We start from the raw sequence: 25950 nt of genomic DNA, 5'->3' as shown, positions 1-25950 counted from the left end.
GCACAGAGGCAATTTAGCAAGCTCTGTCAATAGTCCAGAGGGCGAATTCTTAGGGCTTGAACTGCACAGCAGCCTGAAGGATAGAGGGAATGGGAAAAGTGTGAGAATGAGGCAGAAGGTAAACAGGCCGTGAGGAAGACAGAATAAAATTTGGAGAAACGAAACTGCAAGGTTACTTAGCAAACAGGAGAAGTGGAAAGGGTCTAACCATCAATCTTTCTGGGAGGAGAGAAAAGAGGATGAAGATGAGTTTGGTTTTGGATGTGTCGACTGGGAGACACATGTGGAACACCGTGCTCTGTCTCCTAAGCACTGAGGAGACTCAGGGGCGCTGGTCTGGAGGCAGGTTAGTGAGGGGTCTTAGGCTCACGCTTGCACGAGTGAAGGCAGTGAGAACTCAAGTTTCTTTTCAAACTGGGGGTCAGGAATTCATTAATGATACTTGTGGAAAATAAAGAAATGAGTTCATAGCTAGACTGTCCTTGAGCCCTGGTCTTTATACTGGTTAATCTTATGTTCCTCGGAACTTCCGAAGACCAAGAGAAGTTCCATTTTATGGCACCACGTTTTTCATATCTGTTCGCCCTTTCTCATCCTACTTTGCCTGACTGTGAGCTCTTACCTATATTCGTAAAAATACCTGTGAACCTGTTATGAAAATGACAGAAACTGATTGGTCTGGCAGAATTTCCCTTAGTTGACTCATAGAACTGGCAGAATAGGATAGGAAAGAGAGAACGGACGGACGTCACTGAAGAAGAATCTAGAACAGCATCAAACACAAAGATCTTCAAGTTCTGATGCGTGAGTATGATATGCCTGTGCATAAAAATGCTGGTGGCAGCAGAGAAATGTACTCCGCTTTTTGATCACACAGAAGCACAATTGCGAAGGTTTCCAGAATTGCCCAGTGACGTTTCTTTGTTTTTACACCTGGAAGAATCTGGATATCGCTTGGGTTCACGGACATCCACATTAAGGAGTTGGGTTCTTTTCTCCTGTTTGCTTCGTGAACACCATAAGCATTGTTTATTGAATGTCCAGTACGGTAGCTGGATGGTGTGCCTTCAGTAGAGAATCTTTCAAAGATTTAAACATTGTGCTCAAGATAGGAACACCCTTATGCCCTATTATATGTAATTCAGAAGACCTACCATTAATAATACTGTATGGCTTCTATGAAAGTTGCTAAGAGAGTAGATCTTAGACGTTCTCATCACAAGAAAAAAATCGTTTACCTATGTGTGGTGATGGACGTTTGTTTTTGCTTTTGTGGGGGTTTTGGTGATGGATGTTAACTAAACTTACTTGATGATCATTTTGCACAGATTATTATATTGTACACCTGAAACTAATATAATTTTATATGTCAATTATATATCAATTTAAAAAAGAGAAAACATAAATGTGAAAGAATACATTTAAAGAATAGATTAAGGGGCGCCTGGCTGGCTCAGTCAGTGGAGCATGTGACCCTTGATCTCAGGGTTGTAAGTTCAAGCCCCAGGTCGGGACTTTTAAAAAAAAATCTTAAAAAAAAAAAAAGAATAGATTTAAAGTATCACCAGTGTGCCACCCATCATGGTAATGATTGAAGAAAAGTTATCAACCCATTTTAAAACTATGGTTAAAATTTTGGTGAGGAATAAAGTACTTGTATGGCCTCGAATATATCCCCACAGATTACAAACTAAGTTAATGAGGGGAAACTTTTACATTTAGTTAACACCACCAATAAATGAAAAATGCTATGTGACACACTGAGAACAGAACATCATTTATATTTTTGCCAAAAGTGCATAACCTCAATCCAATCACAAAGAAATGACACATCAGCCCAAATTGAAGGACATTGGACTCAACAACTGGCTTGAATTCTTCAGAACCTGTCAATGTCATGAAAGACAAAGAAAGACAAATGGTCGAGAAACCATTCCGGATTGAAGGACATTAGAGAAAGCCAAATGCCATATATGATCCTGAAGTGGGTCCTGGACTGGGCGAAAAGTTACTCCAAAAGACACTTTTCTGAATGATTGGTGAAATTAGAATATGAACTGGATATTATCAGATAATAGTATCCCTATTAATGTGAAACTTTCAGAACTTGAAAATTGTTTTGCAGTTTATAAGAGAACGTCCTCTCTTAAGAAACACGTCTGGGGCGCCTGGGTGGCGCAGTCGTTCAGCGTCTTCCTTGAGCTCGGGTCATGATCTCAGGGTCGTAGGACCGAGCCCCTCATCGGGCTCCCTGCTCGGCGGGAAGACTGCTTCTCCCTCTCCCACTCCCCCTGCTTGTGTTCCCTCTCTCTCTGTCAGATAAATAAAATCTTTTTTAAAAAGGAAAAGAAACACGTCTGAACTATGAGAGAGAAGACATGAGAGCATGCAATTATTCTGAAATCAGTTAGAAAAACAAGCATTTGCGTGTGTTCACATTCCGACGGCGGAGGAAGAGGAAAACAAATGTGGGTAAGTCTGGGTAAGCTGTGTAGGGTCATTCTTGGTACTCTCTTGCAAACTTCTCCGTAGGCTTGAAATAATCTCGAAATAAAAAGCTTCGTTTCTCTCTTTAGTTCACGCGCGGGCCCGGCCGCCAGGACCACACCCGGGGGCGCGTGGATACGAAACCGCGCGTGAGCTGGAGCGCTGGTCCCGCGAGGGAGTGGGAAAGAACCGAAGCCACCGTCCCGGGCGCTCCTGGAACACCCGTAAGTGGGTCCCCGGCTGTCGCCACCGTGGCCATCCCCGGGCCCGGCGCCGTGGTCGCGGGCGGATCCGGCCCCGGCTTCGGCTCGGAGACGCACGGAGAGCGAGGCGGGGCTGGAGCGGAGCGCAGGGCGCATGGCCTTCGGCTGTTAGAGCCGGTGGTCCCCGAGCAAAGGGCGGGCGCTTCCGGCCCTCAGCCAAAGTGTGCGACACTTTAGGAGGAAATCCGAAATCGTCTGGGACCGGGTAAGCCAGGAACCGACGACGTTTAACAGCCGCGCGCGGGGATTCTGGAAACCGGCGGGTTTGGCAGCCGGAGGCCTCGAGACCCCGCGGCAGGTGAGCTGAGCGGCCGAGGACGTTGGCCCCGGGCGGGCTCGGTGGGGAGGGGGGACCGGGAGCGCGGCGCGGGCGGCGGGGAGCAGAGCGGAGGCGCAGGGCGAGCAGGCGCCAGACGGAGGGCGCGCGCGGGTGCGCGGGGTCTCGCGAGCTGCGGGGGCGCGGGGTCTCGCGCGGGGGCGGGCGCGCGGGGTCTCGCGAGCTGCGGGGGCGCGGGGTCTCGCGCGGGGGCGGGCGCGCGGGGTCTCGCGAGCTCCGACGGCGCGGGGGCGGGCGCGGGGCGGCGGGGGCGCGGGCGCGGCGGGCAGGAGGGCCCCGGCCAGGCCCCGGAGGTCGCGGCGTGCAGGGCGCCTCGCGGCACCGCGCCGCCCTGGAGAGAACGCGCGCGGCGGAGCCCGGTTCCCGGTTCCCGGTGCGGCCGGGGAGCCGCGCGCCTCGGATCCCCACGTGCTGGCGGCCGGAGAGGCGCTCCAGGTGGAAGGGAGCTTCCGCACCCCAGCGAGGGTTTTGTTGGGTGTTGAGCTGGGAATACGAGACCCGAAAAATCAGAAAGTGAGGCGGCAACCGAACATGTTTAACTTGGGATGGTTTTCAGGAAGGCAGCCGCGGTGTCTGAACAGCTCGGTGGCAGGCTGTGGGCGCTCCACGGGAGCGGTGGCCTCTAGCCCTCCGTTCGCATACGCGAGCCCGGGGAGTCCGGCTTGTCTCAGCATGTCAGCCGGCTCCTGCCGCGGGCTCCTGCCTCGCCCAGCGGCGATTCTCGCGAGCGTGGAGAGCGGCTCAGCCGCGGCCACCGCAGGACACGAGGCCCCGTAAGAGTTACGCGCGGAGAAGGCAGCGGCTTAGGCCGAGGGCAGGAGGGGACGGAGGGAGGAGGGTAGAGGGAGCGGAGAAGCAGGACTTCTTGCAGGACACGGAGGAGCGGCCTGTGAGCCAGCAAGTCTCTGTGCGCAGCACAAGCCTGACTTTACCTAAGGAGATGTTTTCGTTACGCTTCACTCATAGTTTTTAGCAATTTGAGCCTAGACGAGAGAACAAATTAGTAGGGCTGGAGAGGACAGTTGCTCTCTGCCGTAGCGGCTTGGAGAGACCCAGATAGCTTCATCGGTCCCCAGGCATTTTGTTAGAGGAAGTCTCCTGGGGCCCGTTTGAGTTCATCCATAGAAAACTCAAGGGGTCTTGGGTGTGACCTGCAAAGCGACCTGAACTATTGCTCTGGGTTGGACCTCTAATTCCACCCAACCCTCCACTTTAGTGTCCTAACACCCCACACACTCTTTGCTTAAACACCTACAGAAAACAAGCAGATAAGAAAAAATACATGACATGACTACATTATCTCCCTCCAAAAAATGTGTCCTGTAACAAAAAAGTGGCCCCAGGGCACGTGACCAGTCAGCCCCTAAGCAGGTTTCTGAAGCTGACAGCCCCCCTCCAGAGGGCCTGCTGTAGATATTTTCACTGGAGAAGGGAATCTGGAAATAAGGACACCCCAGCCTGGTGGCGGGTGAGAGTTACGAACTGGAAACAGATTTCATTCCCTCCCAAAGACACTTTGATCCAACAGGAAATAAGTACCCAGATAGCAGCAGTTTTGAGACCACAAAGCTTTGGAATTTCTGAAAAGGTGCTGTTATAGGGGCACCTGGGTGGCTCAGTCGGTTAAGTGTCCGACTCTTGATTTTGGCTCAGGTCATGATCTCAGGGTCATGAGATCAAGCCCCTCATCAAGCTCCATGCTGGGCATGCAGCATTCTTAAGATTCTCTCTCCCTCTCCCTTGGCATCCTTCTGCTCCTCCCCTGCTCATACTCTCTGTCTCTCTCTCTCTGAAAAAAGGTGCTGTTATGGACTGAACTGTGTCTCCCCCCCCCCCCCAAATACATATGTCGATGCCCCAGCCCCCAGTGTGACTGTATCTGAAGATAGGGCCTTTCGGGAAGTAGTAAAGGTTAAATGAGGTCCTACGGGTGGGGCCCTCCTTATAAGAAGAGGAAGAGACACCAGGAGTATGCACACAAAGGAAAGGCGATGTGGGGCTACAACAAACAGGGAGAGAAGGCAGCCGCTTGCAAGCCAGGTAGAAAGGTCTCACCAGAAACCAACCCTGCAGGCACCTTGATCTCGGACTTCCGGCCTCCAGAACTGTGAGGAGATAATTCTGTTGTTAAACCACCCAGGCTGTGGTATTCTGTGACGGCAGCCTGAACAGACTAAGGCAGGTGCCCCCGGTGGAGCAGAAATTCCTGGGAGTCCGCTGGTCATGCAAAGCTGATGTGATAGGATCGGCTGCAAAGGGACAGAGGAAGTGGCTGTCCTTCACCCGCAAAGCCATCCAACACACCTGCGCTCTCGTCACCCTTTGCACCTCTTTTCCTTTGTGACAGAAAAACCTTTCCTACCTCTTCACATGGGGGCCTTCCTTTGATGTTAACTGGGGTTTGCAGGTGTTTTATTGAAAGATTTAAAACAATGGTGAAAATGGGACGAGCGAAGAAATGTAGGAAAAATATTATGGAGTACTAGTTGAGAATGCGTTGATCCGTATTTACTTCTTTCGACAATCTTTTCTCCCACACCCAGCATCCTGTGGCCCACTCCTCCGCAAGGACTCAGGGTTCCGCACCCGTTGTGGGGCTGAGCTGTTGGTGGCGCTCTCCATGCAGGGGGGATCCTGACGCCACAGCCAGTGGGGTTGTGCTGCTCGCCTTTTGTCTCTGGCCCCCAAAACGAAAAGAACTAAAGAAAATATAGGTGGACAATGCTGTTTCTTCTTCATCGCCTTGCCCTCTCTTTAATAATAGTACGCAATGGGAACCAAGGTGAGTCGCTCATTCATGTGCAAGACTTTGCTCGGGTTCAAGAGATGCTGTTATAGGACCCCGTTCTCCCCTGACCCCTTCCCTTTGTCTTCTGTCCCAGTTGCCTTAAGTGATATGGAAGTTCACAGCAAGAGATGAAGGGGAATTCAAGGCAATCTGTTAGGTTATGTTTTTTCTTTCCATATGTGCAGGAATGGAGCAAGAAAAAAAGTTATGAGTGCTAAATCAGTATTTTTTGAAAAATGGCTTTGAATGAGTGATGTAGGGTCAGAAAGGAGTAAAAAGGGAAATTAAAGCTTGGAGGTGCCGGGGATCGAACCCGGGGCCTCATACATGCAAAGCATGCGCTCTACCACTGAGCTACACCCCCCTCTGAAAGTGCTCTTTGCTAATGCTTATCTGGAGATAAATTTGTTTTTTGAGGCCCTCGATCCCCTTGAGCATCATGGTAGCTCAGTGTTAAGGGACATCAGCAGCCCCTGGGCAGGAGACCTTCAGGAGCTAGAGAAAGGGACTGATTCTTCAGAGTGTAGAGCTTGAAGTGGAAGGCAAAAGATTGGAAACGTGTCAGATAATAACCCGAGAAATTCCCACTGTGGCCTTAAAACGTAGTTGCAGTTTCCTTCTCCCATTCTTGGCAAGGAATCAGTCAAGTCCCGGTTTTCAGCTCTTTTAATTTCCTGCAGCTATGTCTTAACCTGCGACACAAGACCATTGAAATTCAGCTTTTTCCTGCCTAGAAAGTGTCATAATATTTGTTGTTTGCTCCATTGGAATGTTAAGGACTGAATTTGATAGAGAAAAGCCATGACCCTAGAAGGAAACCCTAGAGTGATACGTTCAGCGTTTCATTTAAAGGGTCGTTTCATTCTGAATCTAGGCACCCAGGCAATGTAGGAGACCCTGCCAATAGTCCAAAATCTCTTTTTCAAAAGGCGTTCATAAGGCATGACTGAAACATTCAGGGATGGAGAGAAGTGTTGAAATATATGAGTGAGACCAAAGATTTAAGGACTAGAGAAAAAGATCGATCTATCTATCTATCTATCTATCTATCTATCTATCTATCTATCTGAGATATTGTGCCATTAGAAATGGCCAGCCAGAAGAAAATGCAGAAAAGAGGAGGTTATAAAAATTCTTTTGGAAACAGGGTGGTGTGGGGAGGTTGGAAGATGGAGAAGACGAGTTAGCCTTGCTTGTATTAAATTCAAGATCCACATATGTGGTGCACGTATGTGAGGATGTCACATGACCAACTCAGGCAATTACCTGGGTTTCAGGCCTTGGATTTGTGAGTAATCAGTAGACCCAAATATGAGAGGGCAGATAAAGACTGAAAAGTGTGCTTGTTGGTGATAGTCATTAGAAAAAAAAAGTTCACTCTGGGACATTTCTTGAACCCTGAGATTTATCATGGTTAAGACTGTGTTCTTTGAACTACATGAGAAGACTATGAGAAAACCCATTTCCTGGTACCACTTTCTAGTGGTTAACTCTTTCTCATTCTGGTTTCCCCATATATGACCAATATTATATATATATATATATAATACATAAATATTCATAAATAATATTGAGTCATTTCTGAAATTGGACGAATATGATTTGTCTGGCAGATTTGTTCTTCTTTCATTTGGCTTATGGAATCTTTATTTTCTTATTTTCTTTATTTTATTTTAATTCCACTATGGTTAATATACAGTGTTAAATTAGTTTCAGGGGTACAATATAGTGTTCAACCCTTCCATGTATTACTCAGTGCTCATCATAAGTGTCTTCTCTTAATCCCCATCACCTACTTTACCCATCCCCCACCCACCTCCCCTCTGGAAACCATTGCTTTGTTCTCTGTAGTTAAGACTCTATTTGGTTTGTCTTTTTTCCCCTACGTTCATTTGTTTTATTTCTTAAATTTCACATGTGAGTGAAATCATATGGTATTTGTCTTCCTCTGACTGACTTATTTTGCTTAGCATAATACCCTCAGATCCATCCATGGTGTTGCAAATGGCAAGATTTCATTCTTTTTGATGACTTTGATGTATATTCCATATACAGTGGAATATATTGGTATATATATATACAACATCTTCTTTATCCATTTATCTGTTGTTGGACACTTGGGCTGCTTCCATAATTTGGCTATTGTAAATACGCTGCAATAAACGTAAGGGTGCATATATCCCTTCAAAGTACTGTTTTCATATTCTTTGGGTAAATATCCAGTACTGTGATTACTGGATCATAGGGTAGTTCTATTTTTTATTTTTTGAGGAACCTCCATACTGTTTTCCAGAGTGGCTGCGCCAGTTTGCATTCCCACCAACAGTGCACGAGGATTCCTTTTTCTCCACATCCTCGCCAACACCTGCCGTTTCTTGTGTTTTTGATTTTAGTCATTCTGACAGGTGTGAGGTGATATCTCATAGTGGTTTTGATTTGCATTTCCCTGATGATGAGTGATGTTGAGCATCTTTCCATGTGTCTGTTGACCATCTATATGTCTTTGGAGAAATGTCTGTTCATGTCTTCTGCCCATTTTTAATTGGATTATTTGGTTTCTCAGTGTTGAGTTATATAAGTTCTTTATATATTTTGGATACTAACCCTTTATCAGATAGGTCATTTGGAATTTTTAGAATAAAACCATACACATTAGGTGATAGGTTTTACAGAAAGAGGGACTAGAGATGTATCAGACATAAAACTGATGGGTGTTTGTGTGAGTGTGTGTAAATAATGAAGACAATTATCTTGACTGTTTGATGTTGTAAAATATCAGGTTTATGATGCTTTACAATATTAGGAAAGTTTGCAGAAACACTGCTTGGTCTTAATGTTGTGTTGCACTTGGAGAAAACTGGGTATCTGTCTATTGGATTCTCAGGAATTCATAATAAGAAGGTATGCTTTCTTTTTCTGTTTGCCCCATGAACAAGATGGGAATTTAAAAAAAATTAAATGTCTGTAGCCATCTTCAGACTATGGATTCATTTAATACAGAATTATTCAGAGGCATTAAACATCTAAATTTAGAGACAGAATGCACTCATGCCACATATACTCAATTCAGAAAATCTGCAAATATATAAAGTATATGTTTAACCCATCACTGTCCAAAAGGGTAGCTGGTAGCCACACTGAGAATTAAACACTTGAAATACTGAGATGTGCTGTAAGTGTAAAATATACATGGAATCTCAAAGACTTAATTCGATATTTAAAATGTAAAATATATTACTAATAATTTTAAGATTGATTATTGAATGATGTTTTAGACATCTCAAATTATTTAAATATATTTTAAATGAATATAACTTGTTTATTTTTTAATATGATTACTGGAAAATGTAAAATTACAAAAGTGGCTTTCATTTATGGCTTTATTCTATTTCCATAGGACAGCTCTGGCTACAGAAGACATTATCTGTTTAGGTGCTCTTTTGGGAGAATCCTAGAGCCAAAGAATATGAAACATGGTCTTTCATACCATGAGAGGACTTGACAGAATGCATTCATATGAATGATCTCCTTTGATCTTTACAGACATTCCCTTTGTATGTAGACATCATGGACCTCATTTTTAAGATACTGAGTGGAAGACTCATTATGTTTGGGAATTACCCTAGACCTCCCCCCTCAATAGAAGGTAAAGGAAGCATTCATGTGCTAGGCGGTAAAACACGCAGTGATGCTGTTTGTCTGATCAAATATTTTTTAATGAGACAGATTGCCATCTTCTGAGTTGAGGAGGGGTATGTGGCTAATGGACAAAGTGTGTAATTCCAAGCTCCTGTGAAGTCAGTGTCGCTGCCCTGATGTTGATTCTCATTTTGTACCAGTTTTCCACTTGCAACTTGAGGCAGTTCTTACCATTGGAGTACTGCAGGTTATTTTCCTGATGGTGTCCAGGGTTGTCAGGGAAAAACAGATACTGTCGTGGCGCCCGGGTGGCTCAGTTGGTTAAGCATCGGACTCTTGGTTTTGGCTCAGGTCATGATCTCATGGGTCGTGGTATCGTGCCCTGTGTTGGGCTCTGTGCTCAGCCAGAGTCTGCTTGAGGTTCTCTCTGTGTGTGTCTCCCTCTGCCCCTCCCCTCCTCAAAATAAATACATTTTAAAATTAAAAAAAAAAAAGATATTGTGAAGCCAAGACAGTAATTTGAAAAGATAACAGTTCAAAAATACATAAGAATGACCCATTCTTCCTAACAAATACTTTCAAGAAGTTGAAGGAAAATATGGGGTATTTGTCCCTGTGTCTTGATGACTTTACTGTCCATATGCTTTCATTTTTCTGTATTCTGGGTTCCCTTGTGAATGCTCAACAGAGTAATGCTTACTGCAATGCTTATTTTCATTCTTCCCTGAATACCAAAACAGTAATAACTTAAGATGTGCAAATTCTAGACAAGGGTGCAAGACTGAAGGAATGTCTTGTCAACAAGAAAACTCAGAATGTTCTTATAGCCATTTAAAAGCTCAATGATGCTCAAGAGTGTCTCTGATTCCAGCAGTTTAATAATGGCGTAGACTCAAGATACAAACCCAGATTTTCTGATTGCAGAATTGTCCTTGCATACACCACACCCACATACATCCTACTACATACACTGTAGGGGGCTCCTTTTCCAGTGTTCAGGTTTTCCCCTTACAGTTCTCCTGATTAAAAACCACACACGCACACACACACCATCAAAACAGAAATGAGTCGTAAGTGGAACAGCACATAGCATATTGGAATGTCTTAGAGTTTAAAACTTTAAATAAAATATTCACTATGTCAGTTAACATTTCATAGAGCACCTCAGTGAATAGACAACCAAGAGAGGGTGATAACAATATGAATGTACACTCCATGATCGGATTTGCAAAAAGAAGTGAAAGTTGTAGGTATAGACACGCTTTTTGGAACTAGGTCCCAACCCTTGTGTAAAGGGGCGAGAGCTATACCAAAGCAAAACCGAAGTGCCGAAACCCGGGATCGAACCAGGGACCTTTAGATCTTCAGTCTAACGCTCTCCCAACTGAGCTATTTCGGCTGGTGAAGAGGAGCCTTTTTAGTCATTCTTTCAAATAGTGAAGTTTTCATTTGCAGGGCCAGGGTACTCTTCAATGTCCGTTCCTATTTCATTCAATGCCACCCATTCACTCACCCCAGAGACAGGGCTGCGCAGAAATCCCTGTGTGGAAGTGAGATCTTTGGAGACGCAGGTAGGTTAGCGGAGGAGGAGGGGCGAAAGGGGGAGAAACAGGTACAAACAGGAAGATGCTTTGTGCGCGGGCGCCTTCGGCTGTTGCACGACTCACCGCTCAGAAAATGGAAAGAATTCAAGGTGAAACGATGGAGCGTCTTCTTCCGGTGGTTTCTCCGTCTTGCGCTTGGCGACCGCGCCGCAGGGAACCGAGGATTCCTGGGCGCCGGGATGCGGTGACGGGCCGCTGGCTTAGGGCTGAAGAAGCCCGGGACGAGCCGTCCGCCTCCCCCGCCCCTGCCCTCCCCTGCCCTCCCCTGCCCTCCCCTGGTCTTCCCCGCGCGGGCACTGCCCGCCGTCCGGGCGCAGGCCCAGGGCGCGCACGACCCGCCGGCTGCTGCGGCCCCTCCCGCGACAGCGCGCCAACCGGGTCTGTAAACGGGGAAGGGGGCAGGATCGCCCGAGACGGACGGGGAGGGCCGTACGCTTGGTTTTGAACCCTCCCGAGGAAAGCACGCACCACCACCAGCCGCACGTCTCACAACAGAAAGGCCCTCAGCCGCCTAGAAACAGGAGCCCTGTTTCCTGAGGGGTCTTCAAAGACACGGAGGTTGGCTGGCTGCAAGGTCCACGGTCTCAAATCCCACTATTTCTTAAACCTCCAAACTATCCTCTGAAACGCTGCACGAGGAGAAATGCAGGAGGATGGCGGGTCAGATAACAGTTTCTGCTGCAGAGACTTGTGCCCAATCAGCCCCAGCAAACTGCTTGGGGTCTGTTTTCTGCAAAGGCACCGGGAAGGGGCGCCTGGGGGGCTCAGTCGGTGAAGCGTCTGCCTTCAGCTCAGATCATGATCCCGGGGTCCTGGGGTTGAGCTCCAGGTGGGGCTCTCTGCTCAGTGGGGAATCTGCTCTTCCCCCATGCTCATGCTCTCTCTCTCTCACTCTATTTAAGGTAAGTAAATAAAATCTTATATATATATATGAGCACCAGGAAGATCTCTGGATGGAACTTTCTCCTGTGTCTTCAACATCTTTCCCCTTCTTTTATTTTTCTCTTCTTAGAAAGTTTTTCAAGCCCGCTCCTCCTTAAGAAAGGAAGATGAAAATAAATAAATAAACAAACAAACAAACAAATAAATAAATAAATCTTTAAAAGGGGGGGCACCTGGGTGGCTCAGTCAGTTAAGCGTCTGCCTTCGGCTCAAGTCATGATCCCAGGGTCCTGGGACCGAGCCCCACATTGGGCTCCCTGCTCAGCAGGGAGTCTGCTCCCCCCCCCTCCACTGTGCTCTCTCTTGCTATCTCTGTCTCTCTCTCAAATAAATAAATCTTTAAAAAAAGAAAGGAAGATGAGCCACAGTCTGAGAAGATATTTCAATACTTTAAATTACAGAAGACTCTTATTTGGGATATGTGAAGAACTTCTACAAAACTCCAAGAAAGGATTAAAATCTCAAAAAGAAAGAGCAAATTAATATGAACTTCACAAAAGGGGATGCCCAAAATATCCAATAAGCAGTTTAAAAGGTGCTCAACATCTTTTGCTAACAGGCAAATTCAAATTTAAAATCAATAAAATAATACTTGTCTTCACCAGCATCACCAGCAACTTAGAAGAACTGACAATATCAAGTCCTCCTGAGGATGTGGAGCTACTGGAACTCTCAGGCATTGCTGATGAGACTGCAAACTAGCACCCACGCTGGGAAACTATTTGGAAACATTTTTAAAAAGATTTTATATTTGAGTAATCTCTACACCCAACGTTGGGGCTCAAACTCACAACCACAAGATCTAGAGTTGGAGGGTCCATCAACTGAGCCAGCCAGGCACCCCTAGAAATAGTGACTAAAACTAAATATACATATAACTCTGACCCTGAGGCTCCACAACTGCATTTATGACTAAGAGAAATGCATGAGTATTTCCTTTGTGAAGGGGAGTAGAACATGCCACCCCAAAATATGCCACTTTGGCATATTATTTTAAATTATATGTAAATGTATTTGAGAAATAGCCAGTGCAAGAAGGACACTCTGATTCTCTTTGGTGTCTCTGAAAGCAGGAGATAAGTCTCATGTGAAAGGCACCCTCCCTGTACCAAGAGGGTGGAAGGCATCCTTAGTACCAGAGACAGGGAATTTAGGGTAGAGAAAGCTATATAAATAAACCTTGTTGCTTCTTCACCATTTACTACCCCAAGTCCAAGCCCCTTTGTCCTGTAAATTCTTTACAAATGTATGATTCCATTGTCTAAAAGCTATAGAAGCTTCCTGCTTTGATTATTTCTTTGAGTTTCATATTTTTGTGGGGCCTTAATATATATAAAATTTGTTTTTCTCCTGTTAATTGATCTTATATGAATTTATTTTTTATAGTGCTATTGCAGTTGCCCATGAATGCTAAAATTATATTTTTTTCTCTTAGTGCATTACTAACATCTGCCACACCTATTTTAAACCACAGATCATTAGCATGAACCCAATTATTTGAGAAACTCAGAGAACTTGAATTAAGAATAAGAATTAAGAGTACAGATGTAGAATTTAGAAACATTCCCAATTATTTTATAACATTAATTTCATTATTAGACCAGCCAAAGAACCTAGAAGGGAAGAAGGGAAGAAATTCCCCTCTACACTTGAAAGACATGTACAGGAATGCTTGGGGTAGAGTTAGACGCATCAGCCAAAAACTCGGAGCACTCCAAATGGACTTCAAACATAAAATGAATTAATAAAATGTGATGTAGAGTTTTCATACAATGGGATGCTTACAGAGCAATGAAAACAAGCTACTAGCAACAATATGGGCGAATTTAATTTTTTAAAAAATTGAGTGAAAGAATCCTCAAATGAATACATGTTGTATGATTCTATTTATTTTATTTCAAAACACAAGAAAAACTACTCTATGATGGTAGAGGTCAGAAAGTGATACAGCTTGTGATGAGGACCCAGGAAGCTCCTGGGAGCTGAAAAATCTTGGATCTTATCTGGGGTGTTGGTTACATGGTGCATGTATATGTCATAACCATAGAGCTCATTAATTAAGCTTGTGCATTTTACTTTACAAGAAAAGAAGAGCGGGGAAAGAAGGATGTCCTTGAAAACCTCCCTGCCTCCAGGACATACTGTCTCATTACTGCTTTTCAAACTGTGGTCTCCACACTGGTGCCTAAGAACTGGTTTTATCCATCTGTGAGCCTTTGAAACTCTTACAACAATTCGACCTTATTTGGTTAAATAAGGTAGAAACACTTTCAGGGGTTTTCAGAAGTTCAGGAACAATTTTCTCTGGACCCCGGAAATGGCAACTGCGAGGGACCCACCTCCTGGGTGAGTTTTAATGAAACCCTGACTTTGTCTGGACAGGTTCTCAAATCCCGGTCTCCAGTGGAGGCTTTTTTGCGTTCAGCCCAAATTTGGTAAGGGTAAATTTGGATGTGAGGTTTTGGATGATTTTCTCCGAAACTGTTTTGATTCTTTTCCAGATTCTTCCTCCCCAGCACAGGAAACAACATTCGTCTACTGAGGGTCTGCCCCCAGCCGCGCACCACGCCCCAACCAGGCCGAGCCTCTGCCTGTGCGGGGAAGAGCTGAACTGGGACGAAGGAAATTAGAAAGTGATGTGGAAAATGTCAGTGCAGAGATTAAAGTGGGCGATACGGATCCTGGGGGTGCGCTGGGCTAGAGTGGAGTCTTCGGGTGCACACAGTGGTGCGGGGAGAGGGTGTGGTGTAGGGAGGGAGGAAGGGGAGGAGCGCAAGGAAAACATCCTCGGAAGGAAAAGAATCTGCGGGCAGGTGAGGCTGGCGAAACTGCGCTCACATCTCTCCGCGTATTCCTGCAGGTGTGAGGCCAGAGGAGCGCTCCTTTTCTCCCCAGGGAGGCGGGCTGGTCCCACCAGAGAATCTGGCCCATTTTGCCCGGGACTGTGGTGGCTTCGGAGCCTCACGATTCTGGACAGGCTGCGCGCTCTGGGGACGCGTGAAGCTCGTCTGAAGCTCCCGAGCTGCGGAGACTGCGCGCTTTCTGCGAGTGGACGTGGTGGGAGCAGGTCGGGAGCAGAGCGGGCCTGGGGGGATGGAGCACAAGCGAGATAAGGTTTTACCTGAAGTGCAAAAGAGAAGAAAGTTCTCATTTGCTCCGCTTATTTCTAACTCCTCGAAAGAAGCTCATTGAAACCCACCTTTCTCTGGAAGAGACTGTTCCCGGCATTTGCGAGGCGCTCCTTTCCTTCTCCCATCCTGCTCCTGCCTCAGCAGAAGCCCGGCTCGCCCAGCAGTCGGTGACGCCCGGGGCAGCCCCCCTCCTCGGGCCCAGCAGGGTTGTGCAGACGCAATACGGCGGAGTCAGGAGGATGGTTTGTGAGCTCCGGGTGCACAGGGAGGGAACGGGGGACGCGTTATGGAAGATACCCAGGTTTCTTGGCTTCTTTAGATGGAGAGGAGGCTGCTTTTCTGCTGTCTGGATGTTTAGTACCTTGATTGCTTCTTTCCTTTGGTGACTGAAAATAAGATTAGATTTGTAAAAGCAAGATGGTGTTGAGATGCTTGCATTGTGCCCTGTGGATTTCTGTTGAGGCACTGTGATATCAGAATCCGAAACTCTGCAAAGAACTCTGATCTGGAGATAGGTTGCTCTGAAGTTTGGAAGGAAGGTGTTCCTGGAAAATCAGTGGATTGAGGTTGAAAAGATCTACGGTGTTGGGGAGGGCAAGAGCTCATACTTGATGGGGAGACAGAGAGATGAGTCATCCCCTGGACTGATCTTGGACATGGGCGTTCAGAATACTTGCCATTTCAGACCAGACGCACCCGTAGAACACCCAGAAAAGTATGTTTCTCTCGACCTGATTTCAGCCGAGGTGACTGCTATCTTATCCTTGTTTATCATATTTTGCCGTGTAACAGCTTTTCTGTGAGTAAGCTCCAGAGCTGAGGGTCTCTGGTGGAAAAGGTGCATTAAGTCATCCACCACCGGCAGTGAAATCTAGTAAAGTATTTCAGTGCAAGCTACTAAGCCCTCTGCAAGCTGGGTTAGAAAGAGATAGAATAATAATAAGAAGAAACCATAAGAGAGTGGAAGTGTTTAACCTTCTGATCCAGGATCAGATGACTTGTCCATCAGGCCACACAGACCCACATTTCCAGATGCTTTCAGATTCCTCACAACTGGAAATGGTGCGGTTGGGAGAACTGCTTGCTACTGTTGGAGGTGGTTAGTGAGGCTCTAACGGGATGCCCAGAGGCCAGCAAGGAGGAGGCCGTGGCCGGCTGTGGGGAAGGTCAGAGGCCTGTCCTGGCAGCATCCATGAGAGGCCGGATCCCACCAGACAGGCCCACGGTGGCGGCACCACGACAGGAAAGCCCTGGTCAAATAAGGAAGAAAACCACCACAATCCCAACTAATGAATATTCCACCCCCTCGTGAACACCTGTCCGTAAAAGATAGAAGCCCAACCCCAGGGCGCACAGCCCTGTCTCCTTTGAGCTGCCGGCTCTCACATCTTGAGATGGTACTTTCGCTTTTATAAACCTTCCTGCTGGTGTCGCTCATCCACCGTGTTGTGTCCACCCTTGAATTCTTCACCATGAGGCCAAGAACCTTCGGCGACATCTTCTCAGTGGGCGGGGTCAGGGTCTCCGGGCCTGACGTCTCTCCTCTCCTAACAATGCTGCTGGATTCTGCAGCCTACCGGTGGTGGCCGGCGGAGGCCCATGTGCTCGAGACGCCGACAGTGCTCGTACAGATTGGGTGAATAGCAGGATTAACACAGAACTCAGCAAAGGAGCAAAACTACCTCCTGTGTCCCAGGGAGGTGAAGAAAGAACAGCGGCAGCCAGGACAGCTCAAGTTTGACAAGCTGTTTGGGGCAGCAGATGTTAGAAGAGCAGGTGGAGAAGGGAAGCCAAAACTGGAGGTGCTGGGGATTGAACCCAGGGCCTCATGCATGCTAAGCATGCGCTCTACCACTGAGCTACACCCCCTTGCTCTCACTTGGGCTTTGAAGACCTTTGACGGCCCTCTTGTGACTACAGCTGTCTGAGTCTCAGGACTAAGCAAAGCAGAACCACTTTATGTTCCGTTCCATTATTTCTAAAATCCCGACAGTATGTCCTTTCTGAGGCACGGCTACTCGGGGAGAAAGGAACCTCAGTGGCAGAAAAAGGCACTGGTCGGCTTCCCGTCCAATAGGACCGCCTGGACCACACTTCCATCCCACCGCCTGTGTGCTTCCCCGGAGAACAGCCTCTTGCAATTTTTCTGAGCATCACTTTTAGTATTCTTTTAACTCTTGGATACATCAATGTTTTACATAGTAAAAAAAGTTAAATTGACCCAAGTGTGTGTACAGATACTCTAAAACTGAATATAAACAGAAACAAATCAAACATAACATAACTACATTGAAAAGGAAAAGAACAGATCCATGTAAATGTTTTACACAGTGCTTTGTTTTAATTGTAAAGACAGGGGAAAAAAGGCAAACATCTTAACCTCTACGAGGCAGGGTTTTGGGGTTGGTTTTTTTTTTTTTTTTTTTTTTTGGTGTTTAAGGGTATAGCAATTCTGATATTTTGTGTGAATTTGTTTTCATTTGTGTGTATTTTTGTGTGATTGGAAAAACGAAAACGCATATTTGGTGTTGGAAACTGAGGCCCTCTGTGTTAGAGAAGGAACTAAGTAAGGGTGGCCTGTTGGCTCTGGATGGGAATTAGAGGCATCAGTGTGAAATTATACGTATATAAAACTGCCATTTCCCCCCAGACTTGTCTGCTAACAAGGCCTAGAAGAAATTATACCTCTGTAACAAACAGGAATGCTAGCCCAATATCTTGGTTTTTAAATACCATCCCCCCCTAAAAGGAACCAGAGATACTTTTAGAAATCACTGACTCTAGGGCTGGACCAAAGAAAGTACAAGATGAACCTAAGGTATCTTTCTGTGCTAGAATGTCGGTGCTTAAAGATGATGGGGACAACTCAGAAGGACCCAGAAGTCAACTTGAAGGACCTCTCACTGGTCAAATTGGACATGCTTTGAGCATGAATAATGACAAGTGATTATAATCCTTGGATACTTAAATAAATAAATAAATATGGAAGAAGGGAAATTTTTCCTTATGGTGGTGTGTGAAGTAATAATAGAAGTAATAATAAGTTAGGAAATCACCCCTTGGCTGCCATCAGAACAATGATAGATTCAGGCAAAATTCATAAATCAATGCTAAAAACGTAGGTAAAAATTTGATGAGGATCAGGATTTTATATAGTCTCAGAATATTTCCTTATATGTTACTTATTAATTACAAGGGGAAATGATAATTTTAGGGGGAAAAAACCTGCTGAACACAACCTTAACCAAGTGATCAAAGCAAACATCACTAATAATGGGAAAAACTGACATCACATGCCTCCTGGCGTGATGGAGGGAAACACCATTTCTGTGATATTCCTCCCAAATATTCACAACCTGAGTCTACTCTAATCACAACATAAATTGAAGAACATTCTACAAAATCACTGGCATGTGCTGTTCAGAAACATGTCGATCTCATGAAAAACAAGAAGCTTGAGAAGCCATTCCAAATTTAAAAAGACTAAAGAGTAACTAAATTCATATGTGATGTTAGAATGGGCCCTAGTTTGAGACAGAAATTTCTATAAAGGATTTTGTTAGTAAAATTAGCTAAAGTTAATATAGACTGTATATTAGATAATATTATTTTACCAGTGTTAAATTTTCTGAATTTGAAATTTGTGCCATGGTAAGGAAATGTCCTTGCTCTTAAGAAATATATGCTGACATGAATAATAAAAAGATTATGATGGAAGTTTACAGTAAAAAGATGGTGGATAAAAAGACATAATGTCCAAAAATGGGTTTCAAATAGTTTAGAAAAATAATTATGTCTCTAGGTAGGTAGGTAGGTAGGTAGGTAGGTAGGTAGGTAGGCAGGCAGGCAGGCAGGTAGGTAGAGATGCCTGGGTGGCTCAGTCAGTTAAGTGTCTGCCTTTGGCTCAGGTCATGATCCCAGGATCCTGGGATTGAGTCCCGTATCGGGCTCCCCGCTCAGTGGGGAGTATGCTTCTCCCTCTGCTTGTGCTTTTCCTCTCTCTCTCTGACAAATAAACAAATAAAATCTTTAAGAAAAAAAAAGGTATCTATCTAGATAGGTGATAGATTTGCTGGTTATTGAGGGTGAGGCGCATAGTGCTCTGAAATGATCCCGACCTTTGGACAGGTGGTTCCCATCCTATTTAAAATATTGCTAAGCAGAGACAAGGATGCAAATTTGCCCATTTATAATATTAGAATTTAGCAGGTCTTTTGCTCTATTTCCCTTTCACACTCCTTTCACGCTAGGGACATCTGAAAGAGATTGAATTTCTTTCTCCGAGCTGGGAAGCAAAGAGGGGCTGCCATGGTTGGGAAAGAAGATGGAGCGCTCTTCCCTCTCTACCATCGGCCACGATGATGGGCACAGATAGTTTTGGATTGAAACCGTAACAGCCCTTGAGTGAGGCCTTCCGTGGACTAGAAATTTTGGGGAGTGCCTGGAAAATGCAGAGCGGGAGTACGGACAAGAAGTGGTAGAGGAAATGACTGTTCTTTCACTACAGTGGAAATGTCTTAGACATCTGTGAACTATTTGTCTTCTTGTTTTGGCAGCTAATAATTCCCATTTTGATACAAAAGTTTCTTTTTTTTCTTTTTTGCCATTTCTTCATAGGAGTGTGTTTGATGTTGACTGATATTTCTGGGTATACTTTTAAAAGAAGGAATGATAAAAGAAGGGAGTGATGAAAGGAAAGGAATTGTAGAGGATGAAATAGCCATTCGCACATGCAGGCTAGCTGGGTGATTTAAAGCAGTTGGTTGGTTGGTTGGTTGGTTGGTTTTAATGTTCGGCAGACTCTGGCCTCTCAACACCGTCACTTTGCGGTAGCATCCCCCCACCGAGTCACCTAGTGTCCTCTGCTTGTTTTTGGACCAAAGTTTTGGTGATGGAGAGAGGAGATGAGTAGAAAAGTCAAACGGAAGACTTTTGATTCCTCCTCCTAAAAACTTCACAGAAAAGAAAGGAAACTAAGGTACTTTTCCTCAGACCTCTTCTTTTCTTCTTCCCTTTTCTGTTTTTCCTTCTCTCAATAGTAGTGGAAAACAGAGGCCAGCAGGACGGGTTTGGGGTATGGTGGCCCACTTGTTTTGAGTCTAGGGGTTCCCAGGCTGAATAACGGCCCCAAAGGTAGCAGGCCTCAGTCCCTGGCCCCTGTGTTCCCTTACAGGGACCAAGTGTCTTTGCAGCTGTGATTACATTGGGGGTCTCCAAGTGGGGATCTTGCCTTGGGTTGAGCACAGGTGTCCTTCAAGAGAGAGGCAGAGGGAGGTCTCCCACGCGCAGGGGAGGGGGCAGAGCGACCCTGGAGGCCGGGGTGCGGGGCATGCAGCCGCCAGGCAATCCTGGGGGTCCGCACGTTACACCTGCCCCAGGAAACCAATAGACCGCGTGAACGTCTGTCTGCCGGCCGGCTTGAGTGGCTTCGAGGCTCGAGGAGTCTAAACAGGGGGGCGTCAAAATGCACGTCTTGGGTGAAGTGTTTGAATTTCCGGGGTGCAGGCAGTGAATGAGGAAGGGAAGTAAGACAGTAGGATGGCGCAGCCGGCACCGTTTGGAGGATGAGGAGCCAGCCGGTGGAACCCGGGGCCTCTGCCGCTGAGCCGCACCCCCACCTCCGGGTCGGCCTCACTGCCCTCCGGGGTCCCTCACCCCCCCACCCCGGGCTTGCCCTCGTCTTTGCAGCAGGCGGGAAGAAGGCGCAGCGCGTGTGACTCCCGGAGGACAGAGGGCCCCGGGGGGTACTGATCCTTTAGCAGACCAAGCTTGAAAGGGACACAAAATAGAAGACATTCGTTGGAAAAGTGACCAGCTTTTCCCTGGATAAAACACTTCTTGCTATTTGTTGTTCGCTCCACGGCGATGTTAAGGGCAAGATTCTGATGGGAAAACCCCAGGTGAGAATTCAAACCACAGGCAATTCGTTCAGCGATTCCTTACCAGAGCTCTCCGTGTTTATTACAGCCTGAAGGCAGCTGAGAACGCTGGCGGGGTCGTCCAGGATAATAATGTTCAAGGCCAGAACCAAACAGCGCATTCAGGGATGGAAAGAAGTGTGGAATTTCGAAAGTAAGTTGAGTAGGTAGCTAGACACGGGATGGAGAGGCCTACCTGGTTTCCGGAGCCAGAAAGAGGGGGAGACTCGTGAAAGAGACCCTGTGGTTCTCTCAAGCAGAAGAGAGGTTTGTTCTCAATGCTGTTCTGTGGAGGATGGAGGGGAGATGGAGAGGAAGAGAGTGGTTTGGGGCATGTCACATTTAACATGTCCATCTACAGGGTCCCCCTGGGGGAGCAACATAGTGAACTCTACCCATACCCAGACCTGAGTACTTGGGGGTGGGTGTGACCACGAGCGGCAGGTTTACATAACAGAGAGGGAAAACTGACAGTGTCCTGGAAGATCTAGAGTCAGGAACCCATTTTTTGATGGTTGCAAAAACAAAAACAAAAAAACCCAGTTCTTTCCAGACTGATCTTGGACCCTAGGATTCACGCTGGTTAGCACCATGGCCTGGAAACTTCCATGGAAGACCCCCAAAGACTCATTTCCTGGTACCAGCCTCCTAGTAGGTGTTCTTTCTTCTTCATTCATCTTATGTCTTTGCTATATTAGTAAGTACATCACTGAGTCTCTTAAAATTCAAAGGACCTCGTTGACTTGGCAGAATTTCTCTCTTGGTCGGCTCATGGGGCTGGTAGAATAGATGGGAGGAAACAGACATGGCAGGTCTCACTGGAATTGAGTGCTAGAGAAGTGGTGTCCACAGAACTCTCCAAGCTCTTGTATGTGGTTGTGTGTGTGTGTGTGTGTGTGTGTAAGTGTTGGGAGGATGAGTGGAATATTATCTAGGCTGATGGTGTGAAAACACAATTGTGAAAGTTGCCAGTGTCATCGAGTAATTATCCCCTAAGTTGCTCCTGGAGAAACCTAGATACCAGTTAGATTACTAGAAGTTCCTCACAAAAAGGTTTGGGTTTTTTTTTTTTTTCTTCTATTTACCCAAAGGTACACTGAATGCCATAATTGTTTATTAATTTTCTCTGACAACATTCAGACTCTCTGCCTACAGCATGACTGAAATATCTGTTCACAGGGAAATAGTAGGATGAGTTTCAAATATGATTCTTCTTATGAAATAACCATTTATCTCCTAAGGTAGAATTCATTCATACTCAGGAAACCTGAAGACATATGCAGTACATTTCTAATGCATCCAGGATCAGGGGGAAAAAATTATAACTGGTTGGGTGCCATTTTGAAGAAGTTGACAGACCAAAAGGAGTGGATTTTTCACGTAAGGAGCTTTTATATTGTGCTCCAGAATTTTAATCCACACTTAGGACTTTTTTCCTTGGTGTTTACAATACCTTGTTAACATGGACAGGGAAGATTAGTTATATTGTTTTAGGTCTCCCACCTTGATTGAATGTGAAGGAACTGTTTCTACACTAGGCAGTAAAGGTTTAAATAATCTTTTTTCTCCAATTAAATGTGTCTTTGAAAAAAACAAAGCACTGCCTTTTGAGTTAGAGTGACTGCATGGCCTGAGGAATCATGTCTGCTCCCACCTTACTGTGCAGCCCGTGGTCCTGCCCACTGTGTCTTCGTGCATGTTCCCAGGGGGTCCCACACATGGCCACATCTCCTTTCCTCTAAGAGTTTCTTTTTTTTTTTTAAGATTTTTTAAAAATTAATTTATTTGACAGAGAGATAGAGAGCACAAGTAGGCAGAGCGGCAGGCAAAGGGAGAGGGAGAAGCAGGCTCTCTGCTGAGCAGGGAGCCCGATGCGGGGCTCAATCCCAGGACCCTGGGATCATGATCTGAGCCGAAGGCAGCCGCCCAACTGACTGAGCCACCCAGGTGCCCCTCCTCTAAGAGTTTCTTAATCTTTAATTTCTCCCTGAGAAAGCTAAGCAAAAGATAAGCTTGTTGAAAAATAGAACACCCGAATAAAACATGGTTGAATTTCCAGAATTCATCTACAATGTACTTTAATTTTTTTTTTAAGATTTTATTTATTTGGGGGTGCCTGGGTGGCTCAGTCGTTAAGCGTCTGCCTTCGGCTCAGGTCATGATCCCAGGGTCCTGGGATTGAGCCCCGCATCGGGCTGCCTGCTCCACGGGAAGCCTGCTTCTCCCTCTCCCACTCCCCCTGCTTGTGTTCCCTCTCTCGCTGTGTCTCTCTCTGTCAAATAAATAAATAAAATCTTAAAAAAAAAAAAATCTTAAACCAACCTTTAAAAAAAAAAGATTTTATTTATTTGACAGAGAGATGCAGCAAGAGAGGGAACACAAGCAGGGGGAGTGGGAGAGAGAGAAGCAGGCTCCCCATGGAGCAGGGAGCCCGACGCAGGGGGCCCGATCCCAGGACCCCGGGATCACGACCCGAGCCGAAGGCAGACACTCTTATTCTGAGTTAAAGTTCGACACAACTTGTTCTCAAAGAAGCACCTAAGTCAGCACATGTTAGTTGCTTTATTGGCACATAATTTAAAAAAATTTCCATCTGATATTTCCTATAGCTTTCTCACACTAAGTTCTTGGCTTTTGCACCATAACTTCTTCCCCTTTAAATTGCAGAGGTGGGTTTCCATGGAGAAGTCTATGGTTGGAAGGAAGGAAAAAAATTTTCTTTCTCTTTGGGCCTGAGCCCTAATAGAATCTAGAAAAGCAACGGTGATAATTCATGACATTCTTTCTCATATTTTGTCTTTTTTCTTTTTGCAACTTGATGAATTCCCATAGTTGGAGCATGTGAATAATTTCTCCTGACATGGTGGGTATAAGTGGCAGAAAGATATTGTGAAATTGTACCTTGAAAACAAGAAAAGGGAAAGAAAATATGTCAGCAGAACAGAGAGTGAACTATTGCTCCCATTAAAGAAAGTCTGGCTCTGGAGCACTCGTTGTGAATCTTTTATGGAAAAGTAAATCTCAAAGCCAGGACATCTTAACTGGGTAAAGAATTTCCCTTGGAACTTATTTTCTCCTCTGAAAATTCCCTAATCACTTCACAGGGAAAGAGGGGTTCGACATGACCTTTGTTCAGGAACCAGGGTCTTCCCAATGGCTGCACAGTCCTTCAGCCCACACTTCCATCATGGTTGCTAACGGTTTTCAGTCTTCAAAATCTGTCCTAGGGCTACGTACGCAAAAGTGGGCTGATACCAAAGTTCCTAAAGATTTGATGAGGAAGAGGCAGTTGAGTATGGAAGTGATTACAAAATATTATCCTACTTAAAATGCCGCTGAGCAGAAACAAAGATACAAACCTCCCAGTTCCTACTGGAAGTTAGTACAGTCTTGATTGCAGAACTTGCAAATTTTTATTAAAAATAAAAAGGAACTTCACATCAGATTCAGCTATGTATGTTGATTCTAAAATATTAATAAATGCTATATTACTATAGGAGAGAAGAAGGTCAATTATTAGGACGCGGAAATGGCCCAACAATAGAAGGACATTTTTGCAATTGTTTTTCCTCCATTGGAATAGGAAATTGGAAAAAATTAAAATACAGGCATGTAAGATGCACCCTCCCGAGCCGTCCCAGTGCCCAAAGCAGTGCTTCCGAAAGGTTAATGTGCAAAGCAATGACTCAGGGGCCAGGGTCTAGTTCAAAGGTCTGGGCTGGAGCGGACACCCTGCGTTCCAAGCAGCTCGCAGGCGCCGCGCGTCCCGCGTCCAGGGACACGGTGAGAGAGGGCGCGCCCGCGCCGGCTACAACCACCTCTGTAAATCACCTGAGCCAGGGAGTGAACCGCAGCTCTCGGGGAGGAGTTCAGCCCGGCCGAACCGGAGGTCGGTCTCGGGCCTTTGGGACCTCGAGCGACGCCCCCCGGCGCGCGCGCGCCTGCAGAGGGACCGTGGCCACCGCGGCCAGGAAGCAGAGGAACCGGGACAAGGGTCTGGGAGCCCGCGTTCTTCTCTGCTTAGGCCTCGCGGTCCTCACCTTCCTCTCCCGCTCGGCGAATAACCCTGCAAACGGAGCGAGGCGACAGCCCCCGCTGTTCCCGAGCGCAAGCCGCTGCGCGCGTCTTCCCGGCCGCCTGTCCCGCTCGCCTGCCGGCCCCTCGGCGTGGCCGAGCCCCGGGGAACGCAGACGCGGCAGCAGGGGACCAGCGGCAGAGGGCGCCGCAGGACCGCGAGGAGGCCCGGGAGCAAAAGTGGAGGTGCCGGGGATTGAACCCGGGGCCTCGTGCATGCTAAGCACGCGCTCTACCACTGAGCTACACCCCCGCGGGGAGGCCGGCTGCCCCGAGTCTGTTAAAGGCGAGCGCGGGCGCTTGGGGCGGGCCGCCCGCCCCCCGCCTCCTGCCGCCCTTTCCGGAGCCCCCGATCCAGGGCCGAGCGCCTCTCGCTGAAAGAAGAGAGCCCACGCTCTGGACCCGAGGCCCGGTGTCCCGGGGGTGTCCGCGCCGGGCCGCCTCCCCGCCGCCAGCGGAGCCGGGAGCAAGCCTTCTCGGGCTCCGCGCCCTCCTTTTCCCGCGTTCCGGGCTGCCGGAAAGCCGCAGAGCACAATGTGGGGACCCCGCCCGAGCCCCAGGGCAGGGGGGCGGCCGCGGAGGGCAGGTGCACCGGGCGGGGGCCGGCGGGGGCGGCGCGCCTGCCCCCCAGCCTGCGCCGCCCCGCCCGCCGCCTGCTCAGGCCGGGACGCCCTCGCGCGCCCCCCCAGGGCTGCCCTTAGAGCCACTGAGAGGTAAGCCGGCCAAATGCCCAGCGAAGACGCTAGGAAATGAACACGGCAACCCAG

At 46.8% G+C, this 25950-nt stretch overlaps 4 non-coding genes and 1 pseudogene across 5 annotated transcripts in view; 1 reads left to right on the top strand and 4 right to left on the bottom strand.

The window, feature by feature from the left end:
- The first annotated feature begins 5857 nt into the window (after positions 1 to 5857).
- LOC123836857 (ubiquitin-like modifier-activating enzyme 1) overlaps positions 5858 to 25950 on the top strand; it is a 35428-nt pseudogene continuing 15335 nt past the window's right edge. The window contains exons 1-3 of the transcript XR_010413752.1: positions 5858 to 5869; positions 25134 to 25369; positions 25542 to 25769. The product of XR_010413752.1 is annotated as a ubiquitin-like modifier-activating enzyme 1 (transcript). The remainder of the gene's footprint in view (positions 5870 to 25133; positions 25370 to 25541; positions 25770 to 25950) is intronic.
- On the bottom strand, positions 6168 to 6239 carry TRNAA-UGC (transfer RNA alanine (anticodon UGC)). The gene has a single exon. It is a non-coding gene; the product is annotated as a tRNA-Ala (tRNA).
- Positions 10841 to 10913, bottom strand: TRNAF-GAA (transfer RNA phenylalanine (anticodon GAA)). Its single transcript has one exon. It is a non-coding gene; the product is annotated as a tRNA-Phe (tRNA).
- On the bottom strand, positions 16989 to 17060 carry TRNAA-AGC (transfer RNA alanine (anticodon AGC)). The gene has a single exon. It is a non-coding gene; the product is annotated as a tRNA-Ala (tRNA).
- TRNAA-AGC (transfer RNA alanine (anticodon AGC)) lies at positions 25365 to 25436 on the bottom strand. Its single transcript has one exon. It is a non-coding gene; the product is annotated as a tRNA-Ala (tRNA).

Source organism: Mirounga angustirostris, unplaced genomic scaffold (assembly GCF_029215605.1).
Source record: "Mirounga angustirostris isolate CCGP_5_RB_7025 unplaced genomic scaffold, mMirAng1.0.hap1 SCAF_8, whole genome shotgun sequence".
Lineage (NCBI taxonomy): Eukaryota > Metazoa > Chordata > Mammalia > Carnivora > Phocidae > Mirounga > Mirounga angustirostris.
The sequence above is the reverse complement of the archived record's forward strand: the minus strand, read 5'-3'. Positions and strand labels throughout refer to the sequence as shown.